This window comes from Balaenoptera acutorostrata, chromosome 9, assembly GCF_949987535.1.
Source record: "Balaenoptera acutorostrata chromosome 9, mBalAcu1.1, whole genome shotgun sequence".
Taxonomy (NCBI): domain Eukaryota; kingdom Metazoa; phylum Chordata; class Mammalia; order Artiodactyla; family Balaenopteridae; genus Balaenoptera; species Balaenoptera acutorostrata.
Window position 1 is genome coordinate 23,873,365 of NC_080072.1, and position 23,568 is coordinate 23,896,932.

General features: G+C 48.1%; 1 long non-coding RNA gene across 2 annotated transcripts; it reads right to left on the reverse strand.

Annotated features, from left to right (window-relative positions):
* Positions 1-784: 784 nt before the first annotated feature.
* On the reverse strand, positions 785-22,789 carry LOC103017738 (uncharacterized). 2 transcript variants are annotated; one of them, XR_450907.2, is made up of 7 exons: positions 19,083-22,789; positions 14,100-14,200; positions 12,731-12,992; positions 11,958-12,047; positions 2,679-2,829; positions 2,266-2,406; positions 785-2,095 (listed from the first exon to the last, which is right to left on the reverse strand). It is a non-coding gene; the product is annotated as an uncharacterized LOC103017738 (long non-coding RNA). The 2 variants fall into 2 exon arrangements; XR_003623319.2 differs by lacking the exon at positions 19,083-22,789 and adding an exon at positions 14,564-15,005.
* Positions 22,790-23,568: the final 779 nt, after the last annotated feature.

Below are 23,568 nucleotides of genomic sequence, written 5' to 3' on the forward strand. Positions count from 1 at the left end.
TAATTAAATGGGAATAATAATCATACCTACTCTACAGCGCTTTTGTGAAGATTAAGTGATAAAATGTACCTAAAAGCACTTAGCACTGTTACGGCAAATAGGAAGGACTGGATAATGCTGGCCTTGGTTACTAATGGGAAGGAAAGTAGAAAGCTCTCTGCATTCAGTGCTTCATCTACTGTAAAGGGGTTGGTGTGACTGTGAATGTTATTATCCTCCCTTTATCAACGAGGGAATCAGCTCATCGAGGTGAAGTCCCTGCTAGTAAATGGCCTCATCAGGACTTGGGCCCAGATTTCTCTACCACACAGGACTGTGCAAGGGACTTGACATTCTGTGATTTTAGCTCCATTTGGAAAATACTGGAACTGAAGTAGAGATGAGAAGTCTTATTTCTCCCCCCCCACCCCCATCCCCCCAGTGAAACGCTAGGGAAGTCAAGAAAAAAACCCCAAGCTCCTCTCTGTCTGCCATCTCCTGGAAGCTGAGCTACCTACTGTCAAAATGGCAGTTCTTTACCTGTTTGGAGCCATAACCATTGAGAATCTGATGGAAGCCATGGATCCCTTCTGTAGGAGATGAACACTCGATTTTTCACATTCAAGGACAAGCATTCATGGACCCTGGAGACCTGCCCACTATCTCCAGGTCAAGGGCCCCTGGTCTCACCCTCAGGTTGAGTTTAGCCTTGTCATGAATTCATGCCCCTCTCTTTTCCTTCCACTCTCTGTGACCCACAGACGGAGATCTCCAAAAGCCCATTCGCTGGGCTTCCCATGGGATTCCATACGAAACTGACTAGAAGCAGGAAGCCTGGCATGGGTGTCTGGACAGTTGAACATTCCTTTAGCCAGATCCACCTGAACAGAATCATCTGGATGCATGACACATAGAGGGCATTCAAGAAATAACACTGATAAAACGTTTGCTACCCTTCACCTCACGCGCTCGTTTAAGTGGGTGGTTTTCCTACTATTGGCGAGGATGGATGGTGTGTAGATACCATGTTAATGGGTTGGCTTGACCCTATCTCAGAAAAAACCTCTGAGCTTCTACCTCAAATGAAGTTCCTTCGTTCCGTGCTTGTCTGGTTTCCCAGTAGTACTTTGTGCGATGAGCAGCTGCCTGCAAACTTCTTCCCTTAGGGCGAGGCAGGGTTTGGGTGTCCAGACTCCATTCACGGAAGGGCGATGATAGGTCTCGGTGGTGGCTCCCCTTGGCTTCCAGCACTGTCCGCCCACCCAGGCACAGGGGTGAGTGGATGGCTCAGTCCTGACCGACGGCCGTGCCCTGCAGAGATTGTCCCATGATTGCACCTGACTCAAACTGGGCCAGACTGATCTTTCCCTATGCCTGTTCTGCTGGAATCAGCAGCGAAGACAGCCTCCTGCCTCTCGGCTCTGGTAGTGAAGCCGGGGATGCTCGGGCCCACCTTCCTCACACAAAAGCCCACCTGCAGTAGGAGAGGCTAGCCCGGAGCGAAGCAGAACCCAGAGGTGGGGAGGAGGGTAAGAAAATCCGGTGTGGCTGATGCCAGTCCCAATCTTCCTCCTAGTGTATCCATCAGGATGGATCAGGTTTGAGTTAAAATGGAGTGGGACTTATTTTTATCAGGAATGGTAAGACATGCAGGCACAAAAATGATGATCATAAAGAAGTTTCTACTCACATATCCGTAGAAGCAGGAGGCACGGAACATCTTGCAGTGCCACATGGAGAGGGACCGGGGTTGGTCGGGAGGCACAGAGGGCCAGGGAATAGCATGGCCCAGAGCCTTTATTGGGGTTTTCGCAGGAAGGAATGGGCGAGGCAGAGTGGGTACACTGAGTAAGCATAGGGTTGACTAGTTTGGATAATTCTGGCAGGTCTGGGCTACAGGTGTGGCCCCTAGCTGTCCAGTACCTGGTCCTGGGGTGATTCAGGGCAGGGAAAACACTGGCTTGGGTGTGAGTTTGATAGAAGACATAGTTGGGGCTGTGGCTGTAGATTGGTTGGTTTGTGTATCAAAGGCGCGTTCTCACAGGAGCTGTTTGCTATCTCTAGGAATTCGCTAGCCCTAGGAGGTCAGTCTCTTCAGGGTCAAGGCCCCAAATGCCTAAGTATCAAGAATACAGAAAATAAGAAAATGTAGTCAATGCAAGGTTATGCTATAGTAACAAACAATCCCAAGATTGCAGTGGCTTTTACACAACAAAAGTGTATTTTTGCTACAACAGTCAGTGCAGGTTGGGGACAAAGGGCAAGTGCTCTGCTCACCATACTTACTAAGGGACCAAGGACAGGGAAGCTTCATCTCAACACACGCCTCCCCTGTCACCGAGGCAGGATGAGGGAATATGGCGGATCACAGGCTTGCACTTGAAGTTCTGCCCAGAAGGGACAGGCCAGTCACGTGGTCACACCTGGCTTTAAAGAGGGCAGAGAACGTCAGTCCTTCCATGTACCATGAAGGAAGAGAAATGGGATGTTTACGATCAGCTCTTACAACTACTGTCCCCTGACATCTGAACCGAAGGCTTCTTTTTGCCTAAACTCATCTGTACTTATAAACAAAAGAATTGTGAGTAACAACACACACGCCATCTCGTCACCTTTTCTCACGATAAACCTCATCACCTGTGTGGCACTAGAAAGGTGTGAAACATTTTCCCAAATATCTTACCGCCTGTTCACCTTACCCTCCTGAAGTCAGTGGCGTGTCGTTCCCTGAGGATCTGTGCATTTTCCTGAGGTGTCAGCTCCTTCTGAGGACAGGGCCAGGGCTGAGTTAGAACTCCAGTCTGGGTCTTTCAACTCAAAGGCTTGTGCTCTCTCCATTCCTGCCTTGATCTTGGAAAAAGAAAACTTGGGTTCTTCACAAATAGCAGAACTTTACCCTTAATCTAGTGACATTCAGCTCCCTCCCTCATCAGTCCTGCCTTCCTACTTCCTGCTTCTGGTGATTTTCAGGTCCAAAGGCAGTGACCTGAGGACCAGACATTTGGGTCTTTGCCACACACGCCGGTTTTCTAAACACACACGGTGGGCGCCATGTCTAATGGTTGTTAGTCAAGCTCTGTGCTCTGGTATTTACAGATATCCAGGAAGTGAGTCCAGTGTGGTACAGAGGGCTTTTCGTTATTTTGTTCAGTAAAGTGAGATGTTATCAGAAGTGAGAGAGGGTTTTTATTACATTTTAAAAATATTTTCATCTAGAAACCATTGGCTACCTGGCATTTTGAAAGTTTTCCAGTGGTTGGGCATTTACAAGAACTATTTTGAACCTGTACCCACTGACTTCTAAATACTGATCATTCTTAAACATTCTTTCACCCGCATGATGCTGACTTTTGTACAACTTCTTTCTGTCTTTAGTGCTCACATTTCTGTGGTTTAGTTGTCCTTTTTACAACTACTTTAAGAAAGAAAAAAGATTTCTCAGTAGCATTTCCTGGTTGGTACCAGAGGACCCTAATCTCTGAGGGGAGAGAGCCATTCTTCATTTGAGGGAATGTCAAGAGCTCTGGGGAGCTGAGCTTCTACTAGCCCTGGGCTCTTGGGAAAGACTCTGATGGGCTTTTCCACCCCATCTGTAAGTGGAGATAAGATAACTACTTAGGTAATGCATCTCATAGATTTATAGTAAACTACAAAGCAGACCCCTAGGCTGAAGAATGGGACTCTCTTGGCTATCGGTTTCAGTGTTGCATTAGCCATGTGACCTTAGACACATACCACACAGTGAAACACAATCCTGTCCCAACAGGTTAAATCATAAATGAATTGAGAGAGGCTATGGGATATCGGAGGGCTCTGGGGTCAGTATAAATGTACACTGGATCCACAGCTCAGGAGATGGCCTCTGGTTAGGATTTCAGGAACTCTGATAAAGCTCCTGCTCCAGGCAGGAGACGCCCCAGGAAATGTTCATTTGTGTCCCACCTTCTTCCACAGACTCACACAGGATTTGACCTGTTATTAGTAAATGACGGTTGAATTATATCGCATTGATCAGAATGGCAGACTCGCGTAATTAACGTTGATTTGAACTGCTCTTCCTAAACCTACCTCAGCAGTGCCCCCTTTCACCCCAGCTCAGTTCACCCAAGTCCCTGCAGAGGGACCTGTGGCAGCTGGGCCCAAACTCACCAACTGGGACCATTCTCCCCTGTTGCCACCACGCTTTCTGGCCTTGGCTGACTTCAGATCTGTGCGTGTGGGGGGGCCGTAGAGCAGTCTCCCAATCAGGCTAGTTCGGCTTGCTTGCGTAGGGAGAGGAAGGGATTGGAGCCCTGGCGGGAGGGTGGGAGGGAGTCCGCAGGCGGGGTGAGAGTGGAGGGCAGAGCTCTGAGCTCCTGTCACTATTACAGAGTTCAGGGACCGGCGTTGCCAAGGGAAGGTGCTGAGTTCTCCCCAGCGGCTGGAGGGGGCAGAAAAGGAGAGACTAGCCCTGGGCCTGAGCAGGATGGCAGCACAAACATCAAGGCCTTGCTGTGCCCTCTCTCCAGAATGTCCTCCTTTATCCCGGCTTAGCTCCTATTCATCCCTCTGGCTTCAGGAGCAGGGCCTAACGGGGCCCTAGCTAGTCAACTTAACCACCTGTCTTCTCTGCCTGTATTTCCCCCATCATTGGTCTTACCGCACTGCATCTTAACCGTCTAGGTATTTGCCTCTGACCCCGCCCCCCCCGCACCCCCTCCCCCCGCACTGTTCATACTGTATCCCCATCACCTAAGTGCACAGGTAATAGGCAGCTCCTATTGGCACTGAGTTTCCCGCCATCAGCTGAAATGGGGTTCTGTTCCCAGGGTTACTCCTATGGAAGAGCTCGCTTGTCACTTGTTATCCCCCCTTTGTTGACCCAAGATTCTTCTTAGGCCCAAAAGACAAACCGCAGGGAAGTTTCCGCCCACGCCTCACCTGCGCGCAGCTGGAGCTTCCCCAATATGCCCAGCAGATGGCGCAGTTGCCCTCCTTATCGCCCCACCCGCGCTAACACAGGAAACAAAGACCGGGAAAGAATGGGGAAGGTGGGGTAGTGGGCAGGCCTCTCCTAGAACCCCGGCGAGGGGAGAAGCTTCCTGCACAGGAAGCCCCCAGGCCCAGGCCCCCTCCCCTACAGAATACTCCCCCTCAGGCCCAGAACAACAAATGAGAGAGAAGGAGGGAGATGGCCGCAGGGCGGGCCCGCCTGCGGAGCCCATTCAAGACTGTTCCCAGGGCCCAGGTCCGAAGCACCCACTGCCTTCTCGTGGCTTCCAGCTTCCACCGCAGGCCGGTGGGTGCCAGAAATCCCAGCCCTGGGGCTGGAAGATACTACTCTTCCCAATAAGGTTTTGTTAGTGGCAACGCCCACAAGGCCTTGTACTGCGTAGCTTTCTAGCTAAATCCGTGGGTAGGTGGTGGAGCCGGGATTCAAATTCAGGTCTGCTTGGAGTCAAGTCTCAGTTTCTTCATCTCCAAAAAGGAGAGATTAAGTTTAATTTTTCCTGACAAGGCAGCTTGGAGGGGATTCATTATACATGAAGGTGTCTGAGAAATGGAAGCTGCCCAGTCAATGATGGTTAAACTTCCAACACGTTCAGATGCCTCTGCTGGGGCAGGGCCTTCCGCAGGCTGGAAGACGCCTCCGTCCTCTCCTGAGAGCGGGTGGGTGTGACCAGGGGCCTCCTAATGCTTGCCCGCCTCCAGCCTCCCCGTCCTCCTCTCCTGGCCTCCCAGCTTGCCGCCTCCTTGCCGCAGGTGTCTTCTAAATGGAAATCGAACGCCGTCCCTCACTTAAAATACTGCAGTGCTCTCTGTACTCTTGGCATAAAGGCCAAACGCAGAAAAATGTCATTCGGTGTTCTTTACCATCTGATTCCTCCCCACAGTTCAGGCTCATGAAACAAGACTAAGGAAATGGACTTCAATCAGAAGAAACAGCGTGAGGTCCGGGGGCTGAAGGGAGTGGGCGCTGGGTGATGATTCCGGACAACTCTGGGCACCAGGAAGGGAAGTGGGGACAGGGTGAGGAAGAAAGACACGAGAGGCCTTGGTGGCCAGCATTGTCCAGGCCTTGTTCTGTCTTTTCTCAAGGGCAGAGACTGGTTGCCCAGCACCTGGGACACTGCCTGTCATCAGAGGTGCTCAGTCAGTGTTTGTTGAATGCGTGCAGGCATGAATGGACGACTGAATGAATGAATGCATGCATGACAGGGTCCAGGGTCGACTGACTGACACTTCCTGTGTCCTACAGCCACTACTTTTTGCCTGTAAGGGGCTATACCTCCTTCTCCCCCACCTGCCGGGCCAGCCCCCCTCCCTGCTGCCTTGGCTGCCCTTCAAGGCCGGAAGAGGCAGTGCTGGAGGGCAGCGAGGCCAAGGAGAAGAGAGCTGGTTTCAGCCGTGCAGCCTGGGCCTGCTCTGCCCGTGGCCTCTCTCAATGCTCCGTCCTGAACCTCACAGGAAGGTTCACCCTCCTTTTCCCCCGTGAACCCCTTGGTCAGCCAGGGGCCTGGGTGTGGCTGCCCGGCCATCTGTTTCGGCACGGCCTTGTCCCTGCACAGAGGCCGCATGTCCCGCGCTCCCCCTTCCATGGCGCACAGCCGGCCGCGGAAGATGTCGCGTTGCCGCAGCCTCTTCCTGGTCTCTCTCGTGACCCCATTTTCCACATCACTGGCCTTCCCTCCTCTCCATACGGTAGTTTCACTTCAATGTTCTCCAAAAGGAACTCCTCCCTCTGTTCGGCCCGCTCAGCCACCTGGCAGACAGAAACCCAGAGCATTTGGGGAAGCGGAGCGCTCTTCCCTTTGTCGGCTTGTTCAGCAGGGACGTGGGTTTTCCCACCATCCCCATGGCTACCGCCCTAGCTCCCCGCGTCATCAGCCTTGAACTGGGCTCCCCGCCCTGGGCTTGTTGTCTTCCCCTAATCCGGCCTTCACAATGCATTCCAGAAAGTAAATCTGATCTTGTTTTACCCTCCAAACCGGATCCCCGTTTTCCCAGGCTTCTCCATCTCAGCAAATACCAGCTCCAACCAGAAATGTGGGGGACATCACTGTCTCCTCCCTCTTCCCCCATTCAACCCACTCACAAGTCCTGTTGGTTCTACCTCTGAAACGTATTCCCATTGATCTATATCTCTTCATCTCTGCATTCACGGTACCGTCATTTCTCAGTAGCTCCTAAGCATGGTGACATCTGTCAGTTTGCCTTCTGATATCATGTCACTTTCTTCATCACACCAACCATCAGTTCCAGGGGTCCTCGAAGCTCTTTCATGCCACAGGACCTTTGCACATACTGCTCCCCCACCCCCACCCCTGCGTGGAACACTCTTTCCCCTGGTTTTCACAAGACGGGCTCCTTCTCATCTTTTAGGGCTCAGCAAGAAAGTCACTTCCTTAGAGGGACTTTCTCGGGTTACTCTCTCTAAAGAGGATTCCTCCTTTTATTCTCAATCCCAGAATCCTGTTTATTTCCTTCCCACTCCCCAATATAAAGTCATATTTATTTAATGAATTTAGGTGCATACTTATTTAATTTGTCATTGTCTTTCTCCCCACTAGAAAGTACTGTGAGGGTGAGAAGCTTGTCTGTCTCGTTCAGCACTATATCCCTAGAGCCCAGCACAGGCCTGCACAGGGTATACGCTCAATAAATATTTGTTAAATGAATGTAATAAACACATTAAAGATCCATCGTGTTACTGCCCTACTTTGGCCTGTCAATGCTTCTCCACTGCCCTCAGTATACGTGCCAAACTCCCTGGGCTCCGTTACAGTTTCCTTACCATCTCACCTGAGCTCACCTGTCCTGGCTTCCTCGTCAGGCCTATGGGGAATCAAGATGGAAACGGTTAAACCAGGAGGTGTGCCAAGTTGCAGGCAAAGCACTGGCCTGGGGGTGAAAATGATCTTCATGATCCTAGGCAGTGCTTCAATTCTATGATGTCTAATTTTTTCTTTTTTTAACCATAATAAGGATTAAACTCTGGACCAAGAAACCAAAGGTACAACTTGAGACCGGCAGAGACCGCTCTCTGGCTGTCTCGCGTGGCTGGGAAGGGGTATGCAGATGGCCGACTCCCCGGTGCTGTCTCAGGCCAGGCAGCAAGAGAAGTGTCAAGTCGTGGAAGTCAGCAGATCTGCGAGCAGGGACCACATCCACTACTTCCCACTCCAGCCCCAGCGCTTAGCACGGTACTCGGCACGTCGTATGTCCTGGGTGACGAGTGAAAGCGTGTGCATGGGGACCAGAGAGCCTGTCCCACTCCTGTCATAACTAAGATGCAGCAACACTGCAAAAAAGCCCCCAGGGGTCATGGCCCCTATGAATGAGAAGCCTCTCTGGAGGGCAGGGAGGGGCTCTCTGGCCCGCTTCCCCACCTCCTCTGCCCCGTTATAGAGACCTTGACCGAGCCTCAGGCCCCTGGTGCAGGTCTCCTTCTGGCCCAGCCTCTGCTCTGCTCCCCACCCTGAAACACTTATCTGGCAGATTAAACTTAGCTCTGTTGGCTGCTGGCAAAATGGCTCTGAGCCGAGGTGTCTTGCTCTAGCTTCCAAGCCCGGCATCAGGCAGCTGCCAGGACTGAGGACGGCGTTTCTGAGTCTCCAGCTCAGCCCCCGAAGAAAACATTTCCTACGTGCCCAGTGTACGGCTCTGGGTGTGGGCCTCCAGGCTCAGCCCTTACCATGGGTATAAGTCCAGCGTCTGCGGTGGGAGCGGGGTGGGGGGAGGGAGTGGCATTTTGAGCAGGAACTGGGGGTTTCTAGGCGCTTTTCCACGACAGCCCTTCCGAGCAGCATGAGCTTCTCCAGAGCAAACTCAGAAACTGTTTTGTGTTTCTCATCAACCCATGGATCCACCGAGAGGACGGAGTGACCCCACTTCAATGCTGGGCGTCAGACATTGCCACATAAAGCCTCTGGCTGGCATGTGCACGAAGCCGTCCTCAGGTCAGGAAACAGACTCAGAGCTGTGAAATAACCCACTGGAGGTCACAGGCTAAGTGCCTTCTGGCCCCAAGTCGAGTGGTTTTCCATTTCCGGAAAAATTAAGGTGCAGGAATTTACAGTGTGAAGAAGGATCATCCCGGGACAATAGAAGTCAAAATCAAGGAGATGTCCCCTGGGGGGGTGGGAGTGAGGGTGCCAGTGATCTGAAGCTCTGAGCTCCAGGCTGCCTGTCCTGTCCCAGATGGACCCGAGGGTCAGACGGACCTGTGTCATTAGGAGCAGCTGGGAAGAGAGGATGGAAGCAAAGAAGAACGTCAGGGCTGGGGCTGGGGACCAATATCAAAAGGGCTAGCTCCTGGAATCCCTGTTATTCCAGGCAGCAGAGGGAAGGTTGGGGATGGGGGGAAAGTGGGAGGGGCGGGAGATGTGCTGGCTTTGCGGGAAAGTTCTTCGGCTCTGGGGGGGAGGTTTTAAACCGGTGCTTTACGTTGAGGTGCCTTTGTGGGTTTCTCGGAAGCCTCCACCTGAGGTTCCTGTCACATAGGCGCCATGTCTCCTGCAGTAGCCGCCAGCACTCCTGCCAGCTGGCATCTCAAATACCATTGCCTGAGTGAGTGAGTGAATGGACACGTGTCTGGAGGGGAGGGCTGTCGGGGGCCTGCTGCCCCAGGGAGAACCGAGTCTCAGGTGGTCAGCATCAGTCACCGAGACCCTTCCTCTTCTCGTCCTCTCCTCCAACACAGTGGTTCCCAGGGATGCTCCCCAGTACGTCCATGTGGTCCTCAGCAGCCCCCTTGCTGCTTCCGCCTGCAGGAGGCCAAGCCCGGCCCACTGGTGGAGGGTGGGGAGGACAGGTCGGCAAGGAAGATGTTCCCAGGGGACCCGCACTTCCTTCAGGCATCCTCTGGGAACCGGGTCCCTCTGGACTTTGCTGCAGGTGAAAAGATCCCACGGGATCTCTGTGCTCCGTCCAGACCAGGAGTTGAAGCCGCCTGGATAACCCTCCCCAGGGCTGAGGCTGTCAGGGCCCAGAGGCCACCATGGCACAGAACTCTGGTTCCCATGACACACATGTCCTGGCCTGATCCAAGGCACTCCTCTTTTCTAACCTCCCGAAGCTTCTTGCTTCCAAGCTCTGCACTAATGAGAGTGCCCCTCGTCCATAAGGAAGGCCAGACATTGGCTGCCCAATCCTCCCTGCCGCTGAGTCCCAGGATGCTGGGGATGGGACTGTAGCCAGGGACTCTCCCCAACCCTTTTCTGGACATTGCAGGACCTGCCTCATCCAGCCTTCCTTTCCTCAGGGCCCTGCCTGTGCCGTCATTAGGCCAGGAACCGTTGAGGTCCATCCCCTGGGCGTCGTAAGGAGAGAGAGGCTCCCTTCTCCGTAGCTCTGGGACTCCAACTGCTTGCTTAGCTTGGTGGGGATGAGGGGTGCAGAACGACCCAGAGGCAGACCCCGTGCAGGCAGACAGCCCCCTGGACTCAGCCCCAAACCTCAAAACCTAAGTGACTCGTCCTTCTCCTCACCCCCCACCAGTCACACAGCAAGTTCTCTGTCCCAGAGTCACAACACGGCTCCAAGCTGCTCACTCCCTTCAGTCCCCCTGTGGACACTAGTTCGGGAGAAGAACACCTCTCACAGGGGACTCCAGGCGTCCCCCTAACCCGCCTCCCTGCTTCTACTGTTGCCCCTGAAGTCCATTCTTTACCTGGTAGCCAAGTCATCACTTTAAACCCATCAGGGGTCATCATTCCTGCACTGAAACCTGCCATGGGGCTCGGGGCTTGTCACAACAACAGCAGACCTTGCCCCAGCCTTGAGGGCCAAGCCTCCTCTCTGGAGGGCCCCCTGGGCTGTGTTCCCTCTGCTCCAGCCGTGCTGACCCCCCAGATCTTCCTCAACCATGCTGGACTTTTTCTGCATTTTTGCACCAGCTCTTCCGTCTCCCCGGAATGCTCTCCCCCTAGATCCATACGTGGCTGCTCAGGGCTCAGCTGAAACATGAGCTGCTCTGAGAGGCCTCCTGGACAGCCCAACGCAAGGCAGTGTTCTCTCCATCCTGTGTCACACTTGCTGAAATGATCTTGTTTGGTGTTCTGTCTCCTCCCCCAGAAGCCACCCTCCAGGAGAGCCTGAACCTTTGTCATTTTCACTGCTGTGTCCCACCTTCTAGAACTTGAACTCCCTTCTCTGCAGAGTTCCACGGGAGCTGTTTCTTGGTCACATTCCTGAATCCTTTCAACAAACACCTTCATAGGCAGGAGGTCCAGTAACCCCTTAGTTTCTGATACTTGACTAAGACTCACGAATTAGAGCGCTCAGAGGATGAAGAATCCTCCGCTGATCAGTTCCTCTTGCCTTTGATGTGGAGCCCTTTGATTTCCTCTACCTTCCCTCTCCCCGCCTCACTCCATCCGCCTCCACAACAGGCCCCTCAGCCCCGGTCTCACCTCCCTTGCCGCTCACCCATCAAAGAAAGGCAAGATCCGCTCAGGAACCCCTGAGTTGTCTGAACTGAGCAAAAGCAACTAGGGAAGGGAGACAAAGACGGAGAGCAGCATGGGGGTTGGGGGGAGAGAACAAAGTCAGCCTAGGAGCATGCCAGGGGGCTCTGAGGGTGCCCACCTGGCTCAGGGACTCACAGCATCACGGACACAGTCTCTGTCAAGCTTGCCCCTGTGTGACCACACTCTCAACCGAGCTAGAGAGTCTGGGGAAAAGTCCTGGAAGGAAAGTGACATTTAACACTAGCTCTGCCTTGGAATTGTTGAGTCAGGGGCCACACATCTCTTTATTTCCTTGTTTCTTTATCTCGTCCTTAACCTCCATCCCTGGAGGATATGAGAAGGAAGAATAATAATAGCTCATCTTTTTGAGCATTTACTATGAGCCAGACACTCTTCTGAGCCTTTTAGATGCTTAGAATGTTGAATTCACACATTAAATATTCTAACAACCTTGTGCAATAAGAACTATTACTCTTTCCATTTGTAACCGATGAGAAAACTGGGATCCAGGAAAGTTAAGCAACTCACCCAAGGTCACACAGCCAGTAAAGATGAGAACCGGAATTTGCTCCAGGCAGCCTCATTCCAGACCTTCTGCTCTTTGCACCCACCAGGTCCCTTAAGCAAGATGAACAAGCCATGTTAAATGTGACACCCCCATTTAAGAATTCGCTATAAAAAAAAAAAAAAAAAAGAATTCGCTATATATCGCCCCTTCCTCCCTGGCTCCCAGCATCTCTCCATGTCTCTGACAGTATTTCTTTTTTTTTTTAAGTTGTTTTTTTTTTTGGATGTAGTCCATTTTTTAAAAGTCTTTATTGAATTTGTTGCAATATTGCTTCCGTTTTATGTTTTGGTTTTTTGGTCTCGAGGCATGTGGAATTTTAGCTCCCAACCAGGGATCAAACCCTCACCCTCTGCATTGGAAGGTGAAGGCTTAACCACTGGACCGCCAGGGAAGTCCCCATCTGACGGTATTTCTACCTCACGGATACCAAGGGACCCAGGTGGGAGCCCACTGCCCAGCACACAGCCACACAGATGGGTATTCAGGTAGATTCCATGCAGGAGAGCCGCTGAGGAATGAGTGAAGAACAGTAAGATGGTGGAGGAGCTGGAGCTCCAAGCTAGAGCTTATTGATCATTCTATTAGTAATAAAAATAGCTAACATTTGTTGAGTGCTGATCACATGTCAGGCGTCATTTGATGCTGTCCCACCTGGCATGTGGCCCCCACTGATCCTTGCCTCCTGATATTCTTACCCTTGTTGAGTTCCCTCCTACATTGATTCAGGGCTGACCTGTGTGACCAGGAAATTTACATGATGGAAGTGACAGCGTGTGAAGGCATCACAGCTTCCTCTTTGGTGTCTTGGATCACTGTGCGGAAAGGAGCTGAGGCTTCTGGACAACAGCCACATGAGTGCACCCTCTTGGAAATGGATCCTCCAGCCTAGAGCCTTCAGATGATGCAGCATTGGCCAACATCTGAGTGTACCCTCATGAGATACCTTGGGTGGGAACTGCCCGATGGAACACCCCTGAATTCCTGACTCATGGAAACTATAAGAGATAATAAAAAGTTCTTGTTTTATGCAACTAAGTTTTGGGATAATTTGTTATGCAGCAATAGATAGCTAATACATTAACTCATTCAATCATCACAGCAACTCTACAGATACTTAAAGTACCTCACCCCAATGTTCATTGCAGCACTATTTACAATAGCCAGGACATGGAAGTAACCTAAATGTCCATCAAAAGATGAATAGGTAAAGAAGATGTGGTACATATATACCATGGAATATTACTCAGCCATAAAAAAGAACAAAATAATGCCATTTGCAGCAACATGCATGGACCTAGAGATTGTCATACTGAGTGAAGTAAGCCAGACAAAGACAAATATATGATATCACTTATATGTGGAATCTAAAAAAAGGGTACAAATGAACTTATCTACAAAACAGAAATAGAATTACAGATGTAGAAAACAGACTTATGGTTATCGGGGGTAAGTGGGGAGAGGGATAAACTGGAAGATTGGGATTGACATATACACACTACTGTATATAAAATAGATAACTAATAGGAACCTGCTGTATAGCACAAGGAACTCTACTCAATACTCTGTAATGACCTATATAGGAAAAGAATCTAACAAAGAGTGGATATATGTATATGTATAACAGATTCACTTTGCTGTACACCTGAAACTAACACAACATTGTAAATCAACTATACTCCAAAAAAATTAAATAAATAAATAAATAACCTGAAGTTACGCAGCTAGAAGGAGGTAAAGGCAGGACTTCAGCCTGGGCACCCACACCCATCTCCCACAGTTTGCCTGCTAGATGGTCACCTGATGGTGTCTTTATTGTGTAAAATTTTCCGGGAGATGTTGAGCAGACTACAAAGCCAGGATCCCCAAACTTGGCCATTCCTCAATATCACCTTATTAAAAATAAAGACTCCCAGGGCTCTTCCTTAAATATTTTGACTCACTAGGTCTAGAATGGGACCTTTAGCTGACTTAACACCTGAATATCTCATGACTCACTAATCTTCCCAGAACTTTTCAGTATATAATGATGGTTATCCCATTTGGCTAGTCAGGGGAGGCTGCATTACACTGCAGTAACTAGAAATCTCGTGGCTTTAACCCACCGAAGTTCATCTCTCCCTCCGATCTCAGTCTGATACTGGTTGGGTGGTCCTCCTCCATCTTGCGCTATGCCACCTGGACCACGTGGCTTCTGAAATCACTGCTGCAAGTATGAGAAAGAAAGGAGTGATCACATGACATATGTATAAGGGCTAAGCCTGGAAATAACTTCTATTATGCCCACCCACGTTCATGGGCTAGAAGCCAGTCACACGGTACTAACATAACTGCAAGGGAGGCTGGGAAATGTGAAAAGCAAAGGAATATGTGGCGAACCACATGAACTCTGCCACACCCATGATTTGGCCTGTAATTATGTACTGTTTGAGTATTTATATGTTCCTCTTGATCCCTCCATTAGATGTAACTTCTTGGAGGTCAAGAGCAACATTTATTTCCCCCCTACAGGACTGAGCACTTAGATATTGCTAAATACCTTTCTCTGGATAAACTGGTGATACAATACCTCTAAGGAAGTGAGTAGTGGCAGTGTGATGTAGGGTCTGACGGATCTGGGTGCAAATCTCTCTTGGCAATTTTCTGAGCCTCAATTATTTTGTCTGTAAAATAGGAATGATGATGATTGCCTTATGAAGTGATTGTGGGGACTGAATGAAGTAACTTAGAATGTAAATTACCTGCCACACTTCATGCAACATAGTAGAGGCTCGAAATGGTAGCTATTATACTCTACAAAACAAGGGGCATTAAGAAGGATGAGATTTTGGGGGTCTGTGAACCACTCGAAATCACAGGCAAATGTTTTGTATATGCATAAATACACAGGGACATTTTCTTACTCACCTTTATTTATAAAAGCACCCATGTAATAACTCTCATTGGAAAATGTTTAAATGTTACAGATCATAATAGCTAATGCATATTAAGTAATTCCTCTATGTGGGACACTATTTTGAGTGCTTTATATGCATAACTTTTTTAGTTCTCACAAGAAACCCATGAGATAAGTACTGTCATGATCATCCCTACTTAACCTATTTTATTGATGAGGAAACTGATTCTCAGAGAGACTAAGTCATCAAAGGTCCCACAGCCAAGTAAGTAGTTGAGTTGGTTTCAACTCAAACCCAGGCAGCCTGATCCCAGATCCCATATCCACTAACATCAGTGGTTCTCAAAGAGTGGTACCTAGACCAGCAGCATCAGTATTACCTGGGAGCTTGTTAGAAATGCAAATTTGGGGGCTGTACCCCAGACCTACTGAATCAAACTCTATTTTTCAATGAATTCTTCCACTGATACTGATACTGATACACCTGAAAGTTTGAGAGCCCTGTACCCTGAGAGTCTGCCGCTTCTCCTCCCTTGCAGTGAGTCCTCCTGGAGCCTAGTATAGTGCCTGCAGCTCATTAAATGAACAAAGTAATGCCGTCACCTGCTCCTAACTCCTGTTCAAAGCCCTTCTTCCAGCATCTGACATCAGAAGCATCAGAAGGAAAAAATCCACCCCAAATGGCAAATGCCCTCCTTTGTCCTGTTGGGGTCACCTGCACCCTGAGCACTCCCCAGACTGGACAATGCAGCCATTAGAACCCTCACTGGTCAGAACTGAGCCAAAGCCCCATGCTCCCTGTATGCCAAGGCAGATGGTGGCTGGCTGTGTCGCAGAGATGCTATTTTGATCCTTGCCCCAAATCATGCATTCCAAAAGAGTGTGCAGCAAGCAGATTGCAGCTCGGGACTCTCCAGGCCATCCACCCCAGCTGCTCCTGCCTCAGCAACCGGCCCCTTCTTGCGCTCCCTCTGATATCCAGATGGCAGCGGACGCGGCAGTAAAGGCAGCTCCAGTCAGGCAGCTCCCAGGCCACCTGTGTATCTGATTAACCAGAGAGCTCAGCAGAGGCAGCTTATCTGGAGGGCTCACAAAGGCAGCGCACAGGCAACCACAGAATGCCGGCGTGTTTTATCCTCTGCCCAGCCAAGGGAGTTTTTCGTGTTGATTCTGAAGTATGTTAAATGATGTCATAATGACAACCACTAAGACTGAGCACTTACCGTCAGGCGTCCTGTTTTCCAACCACCCTTTGGTGGAGATAGTGCTGTTATTATTCTGTTTCACATGTCAGGAAACTGAGGCTTAGAGTGGTGAAGTAACATTATCCAAGGCTTCAAAGCTGTAAGCAGCAAAGACAGGACACAGACCCGGGTCTGTGGGATCCCCCCATTGCTGTATGTCTAACCACTGCACTAGACAGAGCAAGCCAGCATGGCGCACTTGAACTTAGGACTGAGCTGGCCGACAGGAGCTCTTCATGTGGCTACGACCCACCTCTCCAGCCTCCTGGGAGCATCTCACAAAGGCTGCTAATGTTCACAGGTCCCGTCTTTGTTTAAAATTGTGATATTTTGTTGCCCATGACTTTTTTGCATTAAATTTGATTTTTTTAAAAAATATTGCATTAAAATATTATTTATGTTGGTTACTGAGCTCTCTGGCAACTTTTTAAATTTTTTAATTTTATATTGAAGCATAGTTGATTAACAATGTTGTGTTAGTTTCAGGTGTACAGCAAAGTGATTGTTATACATATACATGTACCTATACTTTTTCAAATTCTTTTCCCCTTTAGATTATTACAGAATACTGAGCAGCATTCCCTGTGCTTTACAGTAGGTCCTTGTTGGTTATCTACAGTATTTTAAATATAGCAGTGTGTACATGTCAATCCCAAACTCCCAGTCTATCCCTCCCCCCGACCCTTCCCTCCTGGTAACCATAAATTCATTCTCTGAGTCTGTGAGTCTGTTTCTATTTTGTAAATAAGTTCATTTGTACCTTTTTTTTTAGATTCTGCATATAAGCGATATCATATGATATTTGTCTTTCTCTGCTTGACTTACTTCAACTTAGGATAATCTCTAGGTCTATCCATGTTGCTGCAAATAGCATCATTTCATTCTTTTTATGGCTGAATAATATTCCATTGTATATATGTACCACAACTTCTTTATCCATTCATCTGTCGATGGACATTTAGGCTGCTTCCATGTCTTGGCTATTGTAAATAGAGCTGCAATGAACATTGGGGTGCATGTATCCTTTCGAACCATGTCTTTCTGCAGATATATGCCCAGGAGTGGGATTGCTGGATCATATCATAGCTTTATTTTTAGTTTCTTAAGGAATCTCCATACTGTTCTCCATATTGACTGTACTAATTTACATTCCCACACACAGTGTAGGAGGGTTCCCTTTTCTCCACACCCTCTCCAGCATTTATTGTTTGTAGATTTTTTGATGACGGCCATTCTGAGAGGTATGAGGTGATATCTCATTGTAGTTTTGATTTGCATTTCTCTAATGATTAGTGACATTGAGCATCTTTTCATGTGCCTCTTAGCCATCTGTATGTCTTCTTCGGAGAGATGTCTATTTAGGTCTTCTGCACATTTTTTGATTGGGTTGTTTGTTTTTTTGATATTGAGCCACATGAGCTGTTTATAAATTTTGGAGACTAATCCCTTGTTGGTTGTATCGTTTGCAAATGTTTTCTCCCACTCTGTGGGTCTTGCTGGGAAAACTGGACAGCTACATGTAAAGAAATGAAATTAGAAGACTCCCTAACACCACACACAAAAATAAACTCAAAATGGATTAAAGACCCAAATGTAAGACTGGATACTATAAAACTCTTAGAGGAAAACATAGGCAGAACGCTATTGGACATAAATCGCAGAAATGTCTTTTCCGAGACGTCTCCTATAGTAATAGAAATAAAAACAAAAATAAACAAATGGGACCTAATTGAACTCAAAAGCTTTTGCACAGCAAAGGAAGCCATAAACAAAATGGAACCCTCTGAAATTTCGTGCCCAAGGCAAGTGTCCCACTCGCCTCGAACCCTAGTTCCAGTCCTTTCTAGGTAAGGGCTGACACACTGTGAACAAACGACCCCATGATTACAGACGGGGATGCTGAGGCTGGGGGGGGCTGTAATTTACACAAGGTCACTCTGCAGGTGACTTGGGCTGGATTCAGTCCCAGGCTTCTCTGCCCCAGTGCCTCTGTTCTTCCCACCACTCCAAGCTGCCCCCGGAGCGTTTCCTCAGTCACTCAGGCGTGCAGCCTGCACGAGGACTGTGCTTCTCAAACTGACCGCTCTCCTCTCAGAGCTGCCCACCGGAGCTGGCCAGAAACCCGCATCAGGACCCTCCTCTACCAGATGAGCATGACGTGGTCACAGCTTCTGCAGGCCCACCAGGCCCACTGGCCCTGCAACACGGAGCTAAAGAGAGGGAAGGGCTCTCAAGTCAGAAAGGCCCAAGGGAGGCCCCTTCAGTGGGGAAGGGGCCCCCCTAAAGGTTCTGAGGCAGCAATAACCTGCTCTGTCACCCACTCACCCAGCAGCCTGTGGAGGATGGAAACAATGACTCTTTTGTCTTTGGTTTCCTGGCTACTCTCTGAGGAGAGAGATAATCTACTGGATGGAAGCCATAGAGGAACTCTTTCAATAGGGATGCTTTCTTTGTCTCCTGTTTGAGGCCTCAGCTGGGTGTTTATTGTCCCCAGGGAGACAGCCGGTCTGGGGAAGAATAGGAAGAGGCTTGGCCTCTGCCCCGTCCCTGGCTGGGTGAGTCTGTGTCCTGGCTCTGGCTGAGGGTCACAGGGCTCTAGGGTCAAGCCTCCTGAGCTCTGAGTGACAGGGTCACTCAGGCACAGCTAATGCGCTAGAAAGAGCAACTACTGATCATGCCCTCTAGAGCCCGTGCTCCGCAACAAGAGAAGCCACCACAATGAGAAGCCCGCGCACCGCAACGAAGAGTAGCCCCCGCTCGCCGCAACTAGAGAAAGCCCGTGCGCAGCAACGAAGACCCACCACAGCCAAAAATAAATAAATTTTAAAAAAAGAAATAATGGTAGAAATGATATTCAGATATCATTTGGCTTAAGCATAGTTATCTAATGCTGCATAAGTGAGTTATCCCCAAACTTAGTGACTTTAAAACAACATTTATAATCTCACAATTTGTGTAGGTCAGGAATCCAGGAACCGCTCAGCTGGGTCCTCTGCCTCAGGGTCTCTCACAAGGCTGAAATCCAGGCGTCAGCTGAGGTTCTGGTCTCATCTGAAGGCTTTGCTGGAATGGGTACACTTCGCAGCTCACGTGACCGTTGGTAGGATTCAGTTTTCTGCTGTTGGCTGAATGTCACCCACGGTCCCTTGACAGATGGTCCTCTCCAACAGGGCAAGCATAAACAAAGAACCAGAGTGAGAATATCAGCAAGACAGAAGTCGCAATCTTTGATAACCTAATCATAGGAATGACTTCCATCACTTTTGCTGTATTCTCTTGGTTAGGAGCAAGTCACCAGGCCCAGCCAACACTCAAGGGGAGAGGATTACACAAGGGCAGGAATACCAGGATGCAGGAGCCGAGCCAGAATCTGCCCATCATAGCTTGTTTGCACTGAACAAGTTATACTTCCATCTTTCTGGATGCCTTTAATTACCTGCAGGTGGCCCTGCTAGACATTGGCCATAATGGGTTGGACCGGGGTGATGCCTGACCAAAGACAGGCATGAAGGGGCTCAGCCCCATCAGATGCCATGTCTTGGCAAGTCTGAATGGAAAACTCAGAGAAAGGCAAAAACCATTCCTTAATCAAAAGTATTCCAGGCACTGGGTATACAATAGTACACAAAACAGACATGGTCTCTGCATCATGGGGTGGAATGGGGAGAAAGGGAGAGATGCACAGAGCAAAGGCAAAAGGCAAGAATGAGGGAGCATCAGTGGCCATGACAAAGTAGCAGCCATGAGGCTGTGAGAAGAGGGAGAAGGGAAAAGTAATTGCAGGGAAACAGAAGCAGAGGCACGAAAACAGGTGAGCTGCCCCAGGGCAAGCCCAGGTATAAGGAGAAATGGATTCTGCTTTCTAGCTTGGCAGCCAGCTTAACTCCACTGAAGAGATACCATCCTTCCTAAAAATTCTGGAGATCAAGGACACAGGTTGGGTCATTTGCCCATCATGGAACCAATGGGCTAGAGTTCCTGATCAGCCACCTCTGAGTCACCTGCTAGTCTGAAGGAAGAGGGGGATGGAGCTGAGGTCAGCTTCACTGAACCACATGAAAAGACTCCAGAGGTACCCAGGTAGAACAGCTATCTGCTATAGATGGAGTTTAGAGGAAGGAAGGGCAGGGAGTGTTGGGTATTAATGTCTGCCTGAGGGACATCGCTGGACAGATTTTGGAAAGTTGCTCTTGAGTTTCTACAGATCGTGAGGCATTAGTCCTTCCGATGTTTGCAACACCTGCAGGTGATCCTTTCAACAAGCTCTGCATTCTGAGTGCACAGAGCACCTTCCGGTCTCTGGACCAGTGGCTTAAGCCAGATGTTTGTTTCCATTTTTAACTTTTTTATTTCTATAGGGCTTCCTGTTGAGAAATGTTTAAATTGGCAACTTTTCATTCCAATTTATTGTTTTCCGATTCTCTTATTTCAGGTCAGAGGACATTAAAAACGAAAATAGATTCCCTTGACTTTGGCTGTAGGTCTACCCTAGAATATCACTGGAAGTTTCCTGAAGCCACTGTTGATTCCTTATTTTGTTTGCGAATCTGAATCTAGCCAAGCTAGCCTGGAGCAGTGTGTGCTGGAGCCAGCTTGCACCGGCTCTTGAGAGCCTCTCTACTCAATACTGCATTCAATGATGTCATGTTGTTAGCCTGGAATTGGCCAGCGTGGGTACATTTACACCATGGAAATCTGCAAACCCTACAATTCATGGGTCCCCTTTCAGGTTGAGGGCTGGTGGTTAAATATTTACCAGCATACCACTGCCTATAATGAAAAGGCTTCTGAAATGGCCTTATTTTTAGTAACTTTCTTATTTTTCTTGCCCTTTCAGGGCCATTGAAAAAACTGTGGCATAGCTGGGTTATTTAGTTTCTCTCTCTCCTCTGCTGCTGCTTTTAACATTGTCCCTCACATGGGGGACTAACAATTAAGTGAACTAAAGTTAGGTTGGTAAAAATCTGATAGCCCAGGACAATCAGTCTAGCAAAATCCTAAATTCTACAGCAAATTTCTTCCTTCCTGAGGTTTACAAAAATTCTATAATTATAGCCCTCAATTTAGCACTAGACTGTAGTTAAATTTCAGGTGCTATAGATATGCCTTCTCATCTAGTAGTTTTAAGGGGATATTTTGTGATGTTATTGTGCCTTTCCTGAGACAAATTCACTTAGAAAGTCGGGAGAAAGAGCAGAAGGAAGAGAGGGACCTAAGTGGGTGGTGACAATAAAGTAGAGCAGTGCGAAAAGGACAGAATCCTGAAAGTTTGGATGGGACTGAAATAGAAACTTATGGAGACGGACTCTCTTGGAGTCAGTGTTTTGTTTTGAGTCCTTAGAATATCAATCAAGGAAGCTGACTATTGAATTTTTAAAATTGAAATATAGTTGATGTACAATATTATGTGAGTTTCAGATATCCTGCATAATATATATGTACATTATGAAATGATCACCACAATAAGTCTAGTAACCATCTGTCCCCATACAAAGTTACTGATTATTGAATTTTTAATATAATTTCTCATAATTTTCTAGAACTATTGTTAAATGTATTAATTTCCTCACTTTGACATGTCTCCTCCAAACAATCAATTATTCCACATGCTATAGGCTGAATTGTGTCCCCCTAAAATTCATCTGTAGAAGTCCTAAACCCCACTGCCTCAAAGTGTGATTGTATTTGGAGATATGGTCTTTAAAGTGGTGAATAAGTTTAAGTGAGATAATTAGGATGGGCCCTACTCCAGTGTGACTGGTGTCCTTAGAAGAAGAGATGAGAACACAGACCCAGAGGGAAGACCATGTGAAGACCTAGGGAGAAGACAGCTATCTACAAGCCAAGGAGAGGGGCCTTAGAAGAAACCAATCTTGCTGACACATTGATCTTGGACTTCAAGCTTCCAGAGTTGTGAGAAAATCATAAATCTCTGTTGTTTAAACAACCTAGCCTGTGATACTTTGTTATGGCAGCCCTTGTAAACTAATACACCAAGTAAAAACAATATTTTGCCACTTACCCAGTTAAATGCAAATTCGTATGAGAAGCAGGAATTCTGCCAGGAGGAGGTTGAGGCTTTGACATAGCCAAACCCATGACAAAAAGACCAACCACTACAGTTGGTCAAAAGTCTGTGTGCTTATGAATGGTGTTTCAGATTCCCCAACCAAACAAAGGCTAAGAAGGGGTCAGATAAACAATAACCCAACAATTATTGACCTTGGTATAGACTGAACAAAGTGACTTCTTTTACAAATTGATAAGACAAGGAGTATCCTCATACAATTTTGAAGGGGACCGAGAGCAGAATTTGATCCATCGCTTTTACATGAATCGTTTGTTGGTATCTGGATCTCCAGCTTATAGTCCTTGGGGCTGGTTTGGATTGGATTGGAGCCTATGCTCCCCGTGGAGCATTCTCTATGCATTCAAAAGACACAAGACAATTCAGGTCAAAACAAAGACACACAAGACAAGACTTTGTACAAATAGTCAAACAAAACCAAAAGCAAACCAAGCAGGAAAAGAATAAGCCAATTAATGGCAAAAATATTCACCAAATGATACAGCTCCAAAGAAAGTTCTAATTATACAATGACTGAGGCCTAATTTCCTTGTACAAAGAACCATCTGGTTGCAAATTCTTGGATAATAAAATAAATTCAGCAAAGACATTTTAATGGAACATGTCAGGGAAATCTATAGAGTAACTACCCTTGGGCACAAAGGACCAGGTGAGTGTACCTGTTGGACTGAGGACTTTCAAAATAATTTCACTGGAACCTCCAGACTTATCAAAGGAGGAGACCACCACTTGAAATCCGAAAATATTTCTTAAGTTTAAGTAAAGGAAGAGCCACGCTGATCACACAAATTTCTCTGAGCAAAGCAAAGTGCTGGTCTTTTATTGAGTTGTTGGGAAGAGTGTATTTTGGGTTGTGTTGGTTTTAGAGGCAGGAATGGGTTGATGTGAGCCTTAAAAGCGTGTTCACAGAAGCCAGTCCACCAGCAGTTGGCTGGCTCCCACACCATGATGCTGTCACTGATTACCTGGCTTTCCGAGTTGCATTCATTGAAGTGAGTTGTCACTCATCAATTCATCAAGTATAGAATTGTCATTGATGGGTTAGACAGGTTGAAAACTAGTTCTGGTGGAAACTTGTGTCCATGACTATAGAATAATCCGTCCTTTCCTAGGAGTGTGGGACCACCAAGTACCAATCTTTCTATCTTACCTGTTTATTTTGTTTATGGTCTGTCTCTCCCCTGGAAGAGAGAGACATATACATTCCAGGAGGGCAGAGATTTTTATTCACTTTGATCCCTGCTGGATTTCCAGCATCTAGAACAGTGCCTAGTACACAGTAGGTACCCAGTAGGTACACGACAAGTATTTGTTAAATGAACAAATGATCCTGACCTCCAGATCTT